This window comes from Piliocolobus tephrosceles, unplaced genomic scaffold (genome assembly GCF_002776525.5).
Source record: "Piliocolobus tephrosceles isolate RC106 unplaced genomic scaffold, ASM277652v3 unscaffolded_23645, whole genome shotgun sequence".
NCBI classification, from domain to species: Eukaryota; Metazoa; Chordata; class Mammalia; order Primates; family Cercopithecidae; genus Piliocolobus; species Piliocolobus tephrosceles.
Genome location: NW_022306138.1, coordinates 1 through 15,952, shown reverse-complemented (window position 1 = coordinate 15,952; position 15,952 = coordinate 1). Strand labels below are relative to the sequence as shown.

The following is a 15,952-nucleotide window of genomic DNA, read 5'->3' as shown; positions in this document are numbered from 1 at the left end:
ACACATCCACACATATATGCACACATACACAAGCATACACAGCTATAAACATACATACATGTACACACACACAAACACACTTGCATACACACACACCTACACACATACATACATACACACATACCTACACACACACACACACCTACCTAGACACATACACACAGACATACATACACATACACACATACCTACACACACACACACACACATAGACATACGTACACACATACACATATACATATACACACATACACAAAAAGACACACATATAGACGCATATACACACACATAGGCACACATGTCGGAGGGGTGAACTCCCGGTCTTGCCCTCCTGTGCAGCCATGTGACTTGCTTTGGCCACCGGACGGTGAGCAGATGCCTCAGTCACAGGTGACTTGCCCCTGGGCCTCTGCCATCATCATGGGACATGCACGCCCCAGTCCACCCTACTACATATGGAAGAGCCACCCCACCTAGACCGGGAACCCCAGCTTCTCTGTGATGTGGAACCAGCTGCCCCATGAGTGTGTGATTAATAAATGCTCGCTGTAGCCGCCAACAGCATCATTATACAGAATTCGCCCTAGCGCTTAACCCCAGGGCTCCAGGGAGCAAGTTCTGCCTTGATTTAATTTCCAGGGTCATACTTATAAACACTGAATTATAAGTCCAGTAGGTACCTGGAAACCTACTTCCAGTTCCTGCAAAAGGCATTAACTGTCTCTTTATTGTAGATTCTGCAGTACAAAACATTTGAGCTGGCCAGAACCTTCCTTTAGTGAGAAGCCTTGATCCAAAGTCAGTTCTTTGAGGCTGGAGAGGATCTCTCTTTAAGCTTAAATTTTGCCAGTGTTGACTGCACATGCTCCTATCTTCTTCGGGAGCTGGTTGATGACATTATTCCTTCCTCCTTGGGTGACCTGAGGTGATCATTCTGGGTTCCCAGGAAGGAGGTCAGGCCCAGTCAGTGGTTCGGATCTGGGCTTTGGATTTGGCATTGGCGGGAGTCCTAACTCTGCCATGTGCTGGTCTATGACCTAGGGCAATTCTCTCAGTCTTCCCTGCGTTAGTTTCTCCATCTGTAAAATGGGATGATGACAAGGGAGGACTCAGTGTGCTAACAGGTAGGGGTGTGCCGCGGGGGCCGCAGGAGCTGGGACTAGCTTGTGCCCCACCCTGGTGTCACATGAGGCACAGGTGCAGGGCAGGCTCTGGCCCCAGGTCCAGGCGTGCCTCCTGGGGAGTCAGTGACCACAGCTGCTTCCTGGACATCTGTGCCGTCTGATGCATGACAGCAGGTGAAGCTGCTCTTGTGTGGTGCACCCCGGGCAGCGGTCTTACCAGGAAAATCGGGGTTTGAGGGTCAGCCCAGCCTTGCTACACCTGCTCTTCTGGCTGCTGGTCTCCTTGGCTGTCAGGAGGCTTCTCTCTCTTTTCCACATTCCCAGAAAAGGCTCATCTGTTTTTTTTTTTTGAGATGGAGTCTCTTCAGTCACCCAGGCTGGAGTGCAATGGCGTGATCTCGGCTCACTGCAGCCTCTGACTCCTGGGTTCAAGCAATTCTCCTGCCTCAGCCTCCCGAGTAGCTGGGACTACAGGTGCGCACTGCCACACCCAGCCAATTTTTTTGTATTTTTAGTACAGATGGGGTTTCACCATGTTGGCAAGGATAGTCTTGATCTCCTGACCTCGTGATCTGCTCGCTTTGGCCTCCCAAAGTGAAGAAGGCTCATCTTTTAGAGATGTGACTAGCCACGCCCAAGTGTGAAGCCATGCCTCAGGGTGTCATGGCGGGACCTGTGGTGCTTAGGCTTTCTGTGGCTCCGTCCAGGTTCTGAATTATCCTGGAAGCTCTAACGTTCTAGAAAGCTGGTCTGCAGATTCCCGAGGTCTTAAGAATGATCACCTTGTATTCCTTATCTATTTGGCAGGCCACTCGGACTCATAGCTTTCAAAAGGCCAACCCTAATACGATGGGGACTGTGGATACCAGGAGGCGGGGTCCCTGGAGGCCATCCTGGAGGTCAGTGGTGCAATACCAACAATGGACTCTCCCCCAGATTCACCTCTGTACCCATATCCCATAAGACTGCTGGGAGGTCAGTTCCTCCCGGCAGGGAGCTTCATCTCTTTCCTTCATGGATGTGCCCCCGCACCCACAGCGGCCACCAGCATGTGGTAATGAATAGTGAACATCGTGGAAGGAATGGAGAGAGTGAGGCTATTCTGGGCTGGGTGTGACGTCCTGGATGTCTTCCGGAAGGCCTTGGGGTGAGGACTCCAGCACCTGCTTGTTGAACTGATGTTATTTTGCATGTTGCTTCTGGAACCCTGGAAGTCCCCCCAGCAAGTCAGGGCTGCCGCAGGCTGCTCACTCAGTAGCTGGCTGGGCCTGTCCCCTGCGGAGGCAGCAGGAGCCCACACACGCGTGCACACATACACAAACACACACACATACACAAATGTGTCCCTCAGGAGGCTTACGGCCTCCTCCCTCCATGAACACACGCTGCACCCATATCCTGCCCAGGGGAAGTGGAGGCGGCAAGTGAGAAAGGATGCAAGAAGCCATCACCAGGTAGCCCCTTCTCCTCCCCTCCGGGACAGTGACCTCAGGGTTGTGCAAGGGGTTGCAGGGTGGGGAAGGGGTCTGAGGGGCCTTCATCACCCACGACTGCCCTGTACTCAGCTCCAAGGATGAGGGGAAAGACGAGGGACTGGGGACCCACGAGTCGTCCATGTTCAAGGCAGGGGCCTTCGCGCCTTCCACTCAGAGACGGGAATCCCCAGGCCAGGGCTTCCGGAAGAGAGCAGACAAGATGGGCAGGGCTCTCCCCAGGATCTGCCAGCCCTGCCTCCTGCAGAGGGACAGAGGTGGCCCCACAGGGCTCTCCATCTCCTGGCATCTCCCTCAACATCGCCCCAGGGATGGAAGCAGAAGCCAGTGGAGAATGTGCGGCAGCAGCAACAGGAAGCAGTGAAGGGCAGGGCTGCACTGGGCAGAGTGTCTGGGGTCAGCTCACCCCAGGCTGAGGCCAATCCCTAGAGGGCATGCGGGGCTCAGAGGCTCAGGGACTCAGGCTGGCACAGTTAACACTGGACATTACGGGGGCATCTAACCCTGCTCAGGGAGCTGGGGCTGCCCACCCATCAGACAGAAAACCCATCCTGGAAAACGTGATCCCTGAAGCACCCCGGGTACCTGCTCTTGAAGGGGAACAACGGGAGACAAGGCCATTTTCCGACCACTCCGGGGAACGCCAAGTCACACATCTGCTGCAAAGCATGCGCCTTGGGACCACAGCACCCAACAGGAAGTTGGTGCAGCTTGTGCCAGAGCCAGACACTGCTGCTGCAGGCCCCTGCACCAGGGCCCCGCGGGGTGCCGGGGCGTGGCCTTTGCTCTCAGGCAGGCCTAGCGTGTGACCCAGGAGGGAGGTCCCGACACCCCCGACCTTCCTGGATGAGCAGCGGCCAGATGGGGAAGGAGGCAGGCAGAGGACAGGGAGCAGGTGGCTGTGAGGAGACAGTCCGGGCCTGTCCCCAAGCGGCCTTTCCAGAGTGGGAGGCAGACCTTCGCTGTCGGCCCAGGAGCCCCTTTCTCAGGGCAGGGGGGTCTGGTGATGTTGAAGAGTTCCCCTTACTGCTGCCGGCTGTGTGCCGAGATCCGCTGGTTGCTGGGATCGGCTGTGTGCCGAGATCCACTGTGTGCGGGGATCCGCTGTGTGCCGGGATCCGCTGTGTGCCGGGATCCGCTGGGTGCCGGGATCGGCTGGGTGCCCGGATCGGCTGTGTGTCGGGATAGGCTGTGTGCCCTGATCCGCTGTGTGCCGGGATCCGCTGGGTGCCGGGATCCGCTGTGTGCCGGGATCCGCTGGGTGCCGGGATGGGCTGTGTGCCGGAATCCGCTGGGTGCCGGGATGGGCTGTGTGTCGGAATCCGCTGTATACAGAGGTGGGTTGCCCACCTTTTTACCTGAGCTCCTTCATCTGATCTTCCCTGCCGCCCTGGGAAGGGATTACTGCTGCCTCCTATGCCACAGGTGACAACACGGAGGGTCCCTGAGCCCTGCATTCAGGGCTGGCTGATTCCGAAGTGCGCTCTGCTGTGCACTGCTGAGAAACCCAGGGCAGGCTCTGCCACTCCATCACATCATCTGTGTGCCAGGACACAGTGGGAAACCGCCTTGAGGGGACAGGTGGCCCTGGGGAGGACAGGCCAGAGGTAAGAGCACCCTCTGTGGGGGTTTTTCTCCCTTTCTGTGGCCTCTCCCTGCTCTGCCATTCCTTCTTAGGGAGGCCCCTCCTCCCTTTCACACCAGCTGCTGAGCCTGGGGCCAGGCTCTCTGGTGACTCACTCTGGGGACAGCCCAAGCGCTTCAGGGTGCCAGGCAAAGGGAGCACTCGGGTGGAACATTCCATCTCCCGTGGTGCCAGCCACCTGCACTGTGTTGAGTCCCTGGTCCCAGGCCACCCCCGTGTGATTGCAGGAGGGAGGCTGGCACCCCCTCTCCTGGCGTGGGCACACAGCTCTGAAGCCTACCCCAGGGGTGCTGCTGTGTGTTCCTGGCAGGATAAAGACCGTGGTTAGGGGAGGTAGAAAGAGGAAAAGGAAGGGAAAATAACATAGTTTGGGAGCTCAGTAAGAAAGCAGAGGTGTCCAGAGACAAACAGGAGGGAGAAAGGAGAAGGAGGAAGGCAAACAAATGGGAAAATGAAAAAGAGAGAGAGAGGCGCCATGAGGGAGAGCTGGGGGACAGCGACCCATGTTGAGCCAGCTCTGGGCCTTGCCGCCAGCCCTGGGAGTGACATGCTTTTTACAGATGGGGAAGTCGGGGTCCAAGAATGTTAAATATTAAATAACATCCAAGGTCGCTTGGTGAAATTAGTGGCAAAACTGGAACCAGAACCTGGGTGTATCCAGCTCCAAATCGGGGCTCTTTCCTCACACATACCTTGACCTCCCACCCTGGAGCCCCCCATGGACCTCTGGCTCTGGACAGGTGACCTCTACTGCCTCTCAGAGCCAGAGAACAGCCATTATCCTGCTGGCCCTCAGCACCGAGACGTTGCCCTGACTCTTTGGGTCTCCAAACACAGACTGTATTCACGACTCTCACAGACCACAGCTGCCGATGCTGAACCTCACAAGCAGAGGTAAAAGCTGGAGGCTGCGGAAGTAACCTCACTGGCTGCTTTGCAGTTTCAGACACACTGAACCAGCCCTCAAACCTCAGCTTCATTCCTGGCTCTTAAAAACAAATTGTATTTTCAGATATTTGCCAACTCTTTTTTTTTTTTTTTTTTAGTTTCTTTGGACCAGGAAGGCAGGTGACTGGTAAATACTGAGTGGCAAAGCTAAAGATACTTCATTTAAAAGACACTATTGACTAGGTGCAGTGGCTCACACCTGTAACTCAGCACTTTGGGAGGTCAAGGTGAGAGGATTGCTTGAGGCCAGGAGTTAGAGACCTGGGAAACATAGTGAGACCCAATCTCTAACACAAAATTTAAAAATTAGCCAGACGTGGTGTTTCATGCCTGCAATTCGAGAACTTTGGGACGCCGAGGCCGGTGGATCACCTGAGGTCAGGAGTTCGAGAGCAGCCTGACCAACATGGTGAAACCCCGTCTCTACTAAAAATACAAAAATTAGCTGGGCATGGTGGTGGGCACCTATAATCCCAGCTACTCAAGAGGCTGAGGCAGGAGAATCACTTGAACCCAGAAGGTGGAGGTTGCAGTGAGCTTAGATTGTGCCATTGCACTCCAGCCTGTGCGACAAGAGAGAAACTTACCATCTTAAAAAAAAAAAAAAAAAGGGCACGGTGGTGCATGCCAGTGGTCCCAACTATTTAGGAGGCTGAGGTGGGAGGATTCCTTGAGCCCAGGAGTTTGAGGTTACAGTGAGCTATAATCATGCTACTGGATTCCAGCCTGGGCAACAAAACAAGACCCAACTCTATAAATAAATCGATACGTAGATAAAAATAGAAGGCACTAGCAACAGTAATAAGGTAACCCAGAGTGAGTGAAAATACTTGCAAATCACATATCTGATAAGGAATTAATATCCAGAATACACAGAGAACTAAAATTCAACAGAAAACCAAACAGCCCAATTACAAAAATGGCAAAGGACTTCAATAGATACTTCTCCAAAAACAACACACAAATGGCTAATAAACACATTAAAAGATGCTCAACATCAGTACCCATTAAGGAAATGCAAATCAAAACCACAATGAGACACTACCTCGCAGCCATTAGGATGGCTGCTATAAAAAAACCCAGAATAACAAGGGTTGGCAAGATGTGGAGAAATGGGGACCCTGTGCACTGTTGGTGGGGATGTAAAATGGTACAGCCACTACGGAAAACAGTATGGCTGTTCTTTGAAAACTAAATATCGAGTTACTATATGATCTAACAATTCCACTTCTGGGGATATACCCTAAATAATTGCAAACAGGGTCTCAAAGGGATATTTGTACCCGTGTGTTCATAGCAGCATGATTTGCTATAGCTAAACCATGGAAACAACCCATGTCCACTGATGGATAAAAAGATACGCAAAGGCTGAACATGGTGGCTCATGTCTGTAATCCCAGCACTTTGGGAGGCCGAGGCGGGCAGATCACTTGAGGTCAGGAGTTCGAGACCAGCCTGGCCAACAAGGCAAAACGCCATCTCTACTAAAAATACAAAATTAGCTGGGTGTCATGGCAGGCACCTGTAATCCCAGCTGCTCAGGAGGCTGAGGCATGGGAATCACTTGAACTCAGGAGGCAGGGGTTGCAGTGAGCCAAGATTGCACCACTGCACTCCAGCCTGGGTGACAGAACGAGACCCTGTCTCAAAAAAAAAAAAAAAAAAAAGAGAGAGAGATAAATAAAATGTGGCACACACATGCAATGGAACATCCTTCAGTCATGCAAAGGAAGAAAATGCTGACATACAGTACCACATGGATGAGTCTCGAGAACATTCTGCTAGGTGAAATAAGCCAGTCACAAAATGATAAATACTGTACAATTCCAACCATCAGGAATTGAGTAGTAGAGTAGTCACGCGCACAGAGACAGAAAGTAGAATGGTGGCTCCTGGGGGCAGGGGAGCGGGAATGGGGAGTTCCAGTTTAATGGGGACAGAATTGCAGTTTGGGAGAATGAAAAGGTTCTGCAGATGGATGGTGGTGATGGTAGTACATACATTACGAATGTACTTAATACCACTGAACTATACACTCAATACCACTGAACTGTACACTCAATACTACCGAACTACACACTCAGTACCACCGAGCTACACACTCAATATCACTAAACTGTATACTCAATACCACTGAACTACACACTCAATACCACCGAACTACACATTCTATACACCCAGTGGCAACCTTCTTAACTGTGGTCCTGACCACATCCCTTCCTGCTTAAAACCACTCAATGCCCACTCAGTGCACGCTCAATGCCCAAGCTCCTGAACACAGCCTGCAGTCCCCCCCACCCCCAGCCCCTGGCCTCTGCAGCACTCTGCACCCTTTCCACCTGTTGTAATCCCCACTTCCCAGAGCTTGCTGCCTCTGCCTGCCCCTCTCCCTGCCTCTGCCTGCTCACCACACCTGTCCCTCAGCTCTCAGCCTCTCCACAGGCCCTCCCACCACCCAGCTGGGCCTTAACACTCCTGTGCCCTGGTCTCCTCGAGCCCCCACAGGGGAGATGTCAGCCTCCCACTCTTCATCAGGAGGGGCCTTGTGAGCCTCTTCAAAATGCTGCCGAGGACCAGGACGCATGGGGAAACGGCACGGCTACCCTTGGGAAGCACTCCGGCTCACTGCACAGCGCTGGGCATGCGCAGGGCCCTGGAAATAGCCCTGGAATGGTGGAGGGGAAGGGACCTAGCCAGGGGCCTGAGCAGTGGACAGAAGCTGCAGTGTCCTGGCTCTGGGAGCCGAGGCCGCTCAGTGGCACCTTCCCAAGGACAGGCCAGAGGCTAGGAGTCTGGGGCACCAGTGCTGGGGGCCCTGCTGTCAGACCCGCCTGCCTGCCTTTCCTACTCAGTACCTACAGGGCACCTCACTATACAGGGCTGGCACTAGACACTGGGTCCTGCCTAGACCCCGCCCAGGGGCCTACTCATACTTTCTCCGCCGCAGGGCCTCAGCTGGGCCAGCGCGATGACTCTGCTGACCAGGAGCTCTGATGCCCCCTGGCAAGGGCGGTAGAAAGAGTCAGGGCTGGCGTGTCAGAAGGCGGGTGCTCATCCTGGCTTCATCGCTGCCCCTCTATGCGGCCCTGGGCCAACGCCCCACCCTCTCTGCACCCCAGTACCCCTTCTGTAAAGGGGCAGCAAGAATCTAGCAGCCTGTGCCCTAAGACCAGCACTTCCAGCCAGCTCAGGGTGCCCGGCTCAGCTCCTGCACCCCTGTGCACCCTGTCCAAGGGGCTGAAGCTGTCAGCTAGTCCCATTTCCTGGGAGGCGGAGTCACTCCAGGGGGCTCATCTTTGTCCAGCACAAGCTGCCATGGCTGAGTGCACTCCAGGGCTGGAGGAAGTGGCCTGGAACCTTCTTTCTGGATCTTAGTCAATGCTTTCAAATAAGGGTCCTAAGGACTTTTGCCTTGAAAGGGTGACCAGGGTCCAGGTGCTTCTGGAGCTCCTCCCACTCCTCAGTGTTCACCTTTAGAGGGGAGTTCCTGCTCAAAACAAGTCTTCAGTCAGGAGGAGGAGTTGCCTTCCTGGCCTTTCTGAGCCATCTGTCTGCTTCTTCTTAGGTCACTAGAAGGAGTTCCTCTTGTCAGATTCCACTGGAAAATTAGGGCCCCTTTGCTGGACAAAGGCTCCCATCCACATGGCCGGGGAGCAGCCCCAACCCCACTGGGCTGCAGTGAAAGTTCTGAGAGATTGTGTGAGCCACAGATTAGCCAAGGGGGTGCTCCCAAGGGAAAAGATGCCTTTCAAGGTGGCTCCTACAGTCAGAGGCTGCTGGCCTGGGCCCTGCCATATTCTTGTCGACACACACACGGACAGCCCTTCTCCTTCAGCCATACGCTCCCCATCTTCCCTGGAGCTGCCCATCCATCAGACAGGAATGCCTCCTCCAGGCTGGCTGGGAGGAATTAGGCTTTATGAACTCCCCGGGGTAGAAACCAGGCCGGAGCCAGTCTCCAATGCTGAACTGGAGGGAACTGTGAATGCCTGTTAAAAAATCTGCAGCGCATCAGAAAATTATGTAAAACTACAACAAACTCCCCATAAATCTAATACCACTCAGCTCTCTGGTGCTTCGGGGTTGGGAGTGGTGGAAGCAGAGCCGCACACAATTACTCGTGCGCGTGCGTTACTAGAACACTGACTCTGGGGTTATATTGCGTGGGTTTGAATCTAATCTTGGTCACTTACTGGTGATGCTACCCAAGGTGTCTGTGCCTTCATTTCCCCCCCGTAGAAATAGGGACAGGATAGTGGAAGGTATTGAGATTGAGCTGGGACCATCTGCATAGAGCTGCATGAGAGCCAGGAGGGCCGGGAGGTGCAGGGCCAGGAGGCAGGCGAGCTGCGGTGCAGCCTGGGCAGGGGCGCCAAGGAGTGCGAGGCCCTGTGGCGCTCCAAGGAGGAGCTTTGGGCCGCTGCGAAAGGCTTGTTACAGGTCCAGAGGTCCAGCTGTCGCGTACCTAGGATGCCGCGTGGAAGCCGAAGCCGCACCTCCCGCATGGCCCCTCCGGCCAGCCGGGCACCTCAGATGAGAGCTGCACCCAGGCCGGCACCTGTCGCTCAGCCACCAGCAGCGGCACCCCCATCTGCAGTTGGCTCTTCTGCTGCTGCACCCCGGCAGCCAGGTCTGATGGCCCAGATGGCAACCACTGCAGCTGGCGTGGCTGTGGGCTCTGCTGTGGGACACACACTGGGTCACGCCATTACTAGGGGCTTCAGTGGAGGAAGTAATGCTGAGCCTGCAAGGCCTGACATCACTTACCAGGAGCCGCAGGGAACCCAGCCGGCACAGCAGCAGCAGCCTTGCTTCTATGAGATCAAACAGTTTCTGGAGTGTGCCCAGAACCAGGGTGACATCAAGCTCTGTGAGGGTTTCAGTGAGGTGCTGAAACAGTGCCGACTTGCAAACGGATTGGCCTAATGAAGAAGTTCAACCTGGAGAGATGGAAAATCAGCTCTCATATCTTAAGTTAATTTAGTATAAAAATAGAATTGATAGTGAAGGTATAAAGTGTAACCATCAGTTAAACCTCTCCTGTCATTCCCAGCTTCCTTGCTTCAGAACTGAAATGGAAGGGGGCGTGTTCCTACTTTGTAGAATTTGGGACTGGGCAAAATGTGTTACCTCCTTAAACTAGCTGTTATGATTTTATTCTTTGTGAGTTAATTAGAATAAAGTCATTTTCTTCCAAAAAAAAAAAGAAAGAAAAAAAAGCAGAGTGAGCACATCAGGTGGGGTGTCGTGGGGGGACCAGCCCTGAGTCCTCATGGAATCCCATCCCTGAAATCTAACATCAACCCCAAGGTTCTGGGGAAATTGCCCAGATACGGATCCTCTGTCTCCTGAGCAGAGTCTGGCAACTGGTTCATTTTAGGAAGGTTTCTCCCCTGTTGATTGGGGAAAGGGGCAGAGGGGTAGCGGGCAGGGTTGGGTCCAGACTCAGACCCACCCGCCTCATCATCCTGGAAACCAGGTCCCCTCCTGGAGTCACTGGTCTACCCCTCCCAGCCGAGGGCCTGGGCCCCAGCCCTGGAGGGCTCAGCTCTTGGGAGAGGCCTCATAGGCGGGCAGTGCCTGACCCTCTCCAGGAACTGGAGGAGGCAGCTTTTGTGTAGAGCCAGTGACTACTGCCAGGACCCAGGGCTGACCTCTGCCCTCTCCAGCCTGAAGCTTGCCAGTGAGGACAAGGAGCAGAAGCTGGCACTCCTAGAGGAGGCACGGACAGCCATGGGCAAGGAGGTCGGGGAGCTGTGAACTGGGCTGCAGGAGCTGGAGCGCTCATGGCTGGAGGCTCGGCGGGAGCTGTGGGAGCTGCAGGAGCTCCAGCATCAGGTACTCTCCCTGCGCCACCCCTTCCCTGGGGCTTGCTGTGTGTCGTAGGGCCAGTAGCTCCCCCTTTCTGGAATCACGTTTCCCCCTATGTAAAACCAGGGCCTTGAACTCTGACTCGCCCTCTCACCTAACCTTCATGTGAATGGATGGGCTTTGAGCAGTCCTTGAATCCCTGAATCTGTGCAAAAGTCTGCGTGGATTTGTGTGCACGCTCAGGCTTACGTTTCTCCAAGGAGAGCAGCTGGTGTCCTTATCCAGTTCTCAGAGGAATCTGCAAACAACAAAAGGTACAGATTTCATGAACTAGGTCAGAGGTTGGCAAATTGTTTTTTGTAAAGAGCCCAAATGGTAAATATTTCCAGCTTTACCGGCCACACAGTCTCTGTTGCAGCTACTTGGCTCTGCCGGGGTAGTGAGAAAGCAGCCCCAAACAGCACATGAACAGAGGGGTGTGGGTTCCAGTCAAACTTTGTTTAGGGACACTGAAATGTGAATTTTCTGCCATTTTCATGTGTCAAGAAATACTGTTCCTCTTTTAGAAAAGACCATTCAGGGCTTGGTTAGTTAGGAGGTTTCGTCTAAGAGAATGGGAAGGTGTTTAAGTGGTTTAGGCTGTGAAGTGACAGGGTCACATTATATTCTGAAAAAGCCACTGTGCCAGTTGTGTTGAGATTAGAGAGGCGATAAAGGGGATATGGGTAAACCACAAGAAACTAGGTCAGTAGTCCCTCCACCCCCACTCCCCAGGTGAAGGTAGTCTAGACTAGGGTGCTGATGGAAGAGACAGAAGAGGACACATTCAAGGAAAATTTGGAAGGTAAAAACCAGTAGGACTTGCTGATGGATGGAATATAGGAGGGAAGAAGTAGATTATCTGGAATGTATCTTTGTTTGCTTATACAAGATAGATTCAGTTGCAATGAAATTGTTAATTGAAATTGATTTTAAATAATGGCATGACCTAAAGTTATGCAAATATTTGCCTTAGATAAAACACGAAGTTTTCAAAGTTTAGCTGGGTGGACGGCATGGCTTTATTTCCTAGTTCTTGGTATTTCCAGTTCTTGTTAAAAGAAGGGTTTTCTTTTTCTCCAAGGCTTATTTCAGTGGAAGCCTATCTGCAAAATCTGTTATAAATTTAAATTGGAAAATACAAGTGCCATTGACACGTTGGTTATTGTTTTTGCGAGTGACGTAAGGCCACCTCTCTGGGTAGCTGGGGGCTGCCTTCTGAAGCCTGCGCCTCTGCACCGCGTGCCCGGGCCTGGAAGTCAGACTCCCAGCGGTGTGGCAGCGCCAGGCCTGCAGTAAGCGCAGGGTGGCCTCTGGCCTCGGAGAGGGTGTGTCTCCCTGCCTCTTCAACCTGGCAGGGGCTGTTCAAGTGGACGCAAAATCAGTGATTTGCAGAGTGGAGGGCTGGTGCTTTGAAAGAGAGGCGGAGGGGAGAGAGGGATTTCCCCATCCCCGCTGTCCATGCCCGCGGTTACTCCTTTTCTGGGCCCGGGAGGCCCCTAACCTGCTGGAGGAACCCTTATGCAGTAGAGGCGGCCCGGTCCCTTTAAGACCCCGCCTCGCCTGCGCCTTGGGTTCTGACGCCATCCTGAGGCGCCAGTCGCGGGCTGGACCCGGGCTCCGGGCTGGCTGGCGGTTGAGACTGCGGCGGTACTGGGAGGGGTGGGTGAGGGTCGCGAGGCTGTCTGAGCTTCTGAGTAAGCATAGCGCTTGTGGAACGCCGGATTGGCGACCTGCTGCGCTAGGAGCTGGGCCGAGGCGCCCACCGCACGGCTGCCGGCTGTCCTCTGGATGGGAAGTTATGGCGAAGTCCACCCAGCCTTTCCGAGGTGAGGGCACCGCGCCCGGCGGGGCCAGCGGTGAATTCGGGACCTGCAGGTGCACAGCTGGGTCGAGGCGCGGCCAGGCAAGTTTTGTTGCGCGAGGGGTGGTGGGTGTGGGGAGTACACGGCCGGGGCCTGAGTTCCCTGAGCTCGATTCTTCCCCTGCTGCTGCCGCCGGCAGCTCACCTCTGGTGCGCTCTGGGGAAGAAACTCGCTGGCGGGTGTTCTGTGGCATCGCAGGCGGTGGAGGGACAGAGCAGCTTTGGGGGCACGTCCTCCTATGTCCTGTAGAGGACACTGACCCCAGACCTCACCTTCGAGTCCAGAAATCGGTTTCCTCTGCTTGCAAAGTTGGAGTCTTTATTGGCCTCCGGGATTCTGCTCCTGGCGGAGTCTTCAGGCTGGCGATGGGCAAGCCAGGTGTGCCAGGTCCAGGATGCACCTGAGGAGCGTTTGTGGCCATCACCGAATCACCTCATGACTAGCGGGGCAAGCCTCAAATTAACCGCAGGATTTCCTGTCGGATGGATTGTGGGGTTGGTGTTTGCACTGCAAAGAGTTGCTGTGATTTCTCTGTGTCTGTCTGTCTTTCTGGCTTCTTAGATCATCTCATTTGGCGTCCTTTCACTGAAGAGTTAACCCAGACGTTTGGCATGGTTTCCTTGCTTTCCTCCTGTCTTTTGCTGCTAGAGCTGCTTGGAAAAGAAGTCTTTTCTCAAGTGGTATCTTTTCTTTGGGTTGCAGTGTTGTTCATCCTTTCTTGTTGTTTTTAAATTTTATTAGTAAAACTTGACCAGTGAACCGGAAGCTATTTTTTTTTTTTCTATTCTGAAATGCTAGCTTTAAGATTTCTGAGAACTTTGTGTCAAAGAAATCTTTGAAAAGGTACTGAAGTATACAGAAGAAGTTCACTATTTTAAAAGTGCAGGTGGTCCGGGCGCAGTAGAGCACACCTGTAATCCCAGCACTTTGGGACGCCAGGGTGGGTAGATCACTTGAGTCCAGGATTTCCAGACCAGCCTGGGCAATGTGGCAAAACCCTGTCTCTACTAAAAATACAAAAGTTAGCTGTGTGTGGTGTTGTGTGCCTGTAGTCCCAGCTACCGGTAGGCTCAGATGGGAGGATCACCAGAGCCCTGGAGGCTGAGATTGCAGTGAGCCATGATCATGGCATTGCACTCCGACCTGGATGGCAGAGTGAGACCCTGTCTCAAAAACAAAAACAAAAAGAAAAGAAAAATCCAAAAGGTAATGAATTCTTACCAAGTGAACCACCACAGATCAAGAAATAGAGCATTACTAGACTGGGGCATATTTGTAGGAGTGACATTGTTGGTTTCAGATGTATATGAATAATAAAACTTTAGTATTACATATTGTTGAACATTTTCCCAAAGTGGTTGAACCATTTAACAGGGATATTCTTGTTACCCCACGTCCTTGCTGATGCTTGACATTTAAAAATTATTTTGCCATTCTTGTAGGGGTGCAGTAATATATCAGTGTGGTTTCATTGAAATTGAGTATCTTTTATTGGCATTTATATGACCTGTTTTCTGAAGGGCCTGTTAAATCTTTTTATCTGGTTTTCATTGATATGCTTCTTTTTCTGTTGATTTGTAATGCTTTATTCTGGATATGCATCCTTTCTAGGATATATATGTATTGTGTTTCCCTTTTTTCAATCTGTAGCTTGCCTTTTTACTCTTTTACTGGTGTTTTTTCATGAATGGAGATTCTCTTTTTTTGTTTGTTTTTGAGACAGGCTGTCACTGTGTTGCCCAGGCTGGAGTACAGTGGCACAATCACAGCTCACTGCAACCTTGACCTCCCAAGGCTTACGTGATGCTCCTGCCTCAGCCCGGAAGTAGCTGGGACCTCCAGGGGAGCATCACCACACTCAGCTCTTTTCTGTATTTTTAGTAGAGATGGGGTTTTGCCACGTTGCATAGGCTGTTCTGGAATTCCTAGGCTCAAGTAATACACCTGCCTCGGCCTCCCAAAGTGTTGGGATTATAGGCATGAGCCACTGCACCCAGTCTGAGATTCTTAATTTTAATGAAGTTATACTTTATCAATGTTTTCCTTTATGGTTACTACTTTTTGTGTCCTGTTTAAGAAATCAACCCCTAACCTAAGAGTATGAACACATTTTTGTGTGTTAACCTTATAACAATTTTATTTTAGTTTTTGCATTTTTTTTTTTTCAGACAAGTCCTCACTCTATTGCCCAGGCTAGAGTGTGGTGGCAGCATCTCAGCTCACTGCAACCTCCACCTCCTGGCTCAAGCGATCCTCCCACCTCAGCCTCCTGAGTAGCTGTGACTGTAGGCGTGCGCCACCATGCCTGCCTAATTTTCCTATTTTTTGTAGAGATGGGGATTCAACATGTTTCCCAGGTTGGTTTGAAATCTTTGGCTCAAGTAATCTGCCCGCTTCAGCCTCCCAGAGTGCTGGGATTACAGGCGTGAGCCACCTGACTTGGCTGTGATTCACTGTTTACTACATGGAAGTATCTGCTTGATCCAGCGCCATTCATTGAAAAGACCATCCTTTTCCTTCTGCACCGTGTGGCACTTTTTTTCATAAATCGAATGACTGTATTGTCATCTGATTTCTGAAATTAGTGTGGGTCTGTTTCTGTTTCTGGATCAATCTGGGTAACATAGTGAGATCCCATCTCTACAAAAAATAAAAATAATAAATAAGTGAATAACATTTAAAAAATAAGTGTGTAGAGCTGATGGAGTCATAGGTGATAATTTAAAAATGATTGTCTGTTTCTTGGCTCCATATGGGTGTTGGTCATTCAGATGTGTTGGGCTTTCGGGCAAAATGTATTAAGTGAATTATATGGTATTCAGAATGATTGCTAGATGTTCATTGTGACTTGAATGAGAATGTTCATTGTGACTTGAATGAGATATTATTTGAGCCTCACAGAGCTACAGTTTTCACTCTATTTATTTGTCTTTTAAAAATTTTTGCATCTTTCTGTCAAGGCAGTAACAATGTCAAGGCGCCCGCCACCATGCCTGGCTAATTTTTGTGATTTTAGTAGAGACAAGC

General features: G+C 52.0%; 1 pseudogene across 1 annotated transcript; it reads left to right on the top strand.

Annotated features, from left to right (window-relative positions):
• The first annotated feature begins 6,839 nt into the window (after positions 1 to 6,839).
• LOC111534858 lies at positions 6,840 to 10,416 on the top strand (annotated as a pseudogene). Its single transcript, XR_002729233.3, has one exon. The product of XR_002729233.3 is annotated as a coiled-coil-helix-coiled-coil-helix domain-containing protein 2 pseudogene (transcript).
• Positions 10,417 to 15,952: the final 5,536 nt, after the last annotated feature.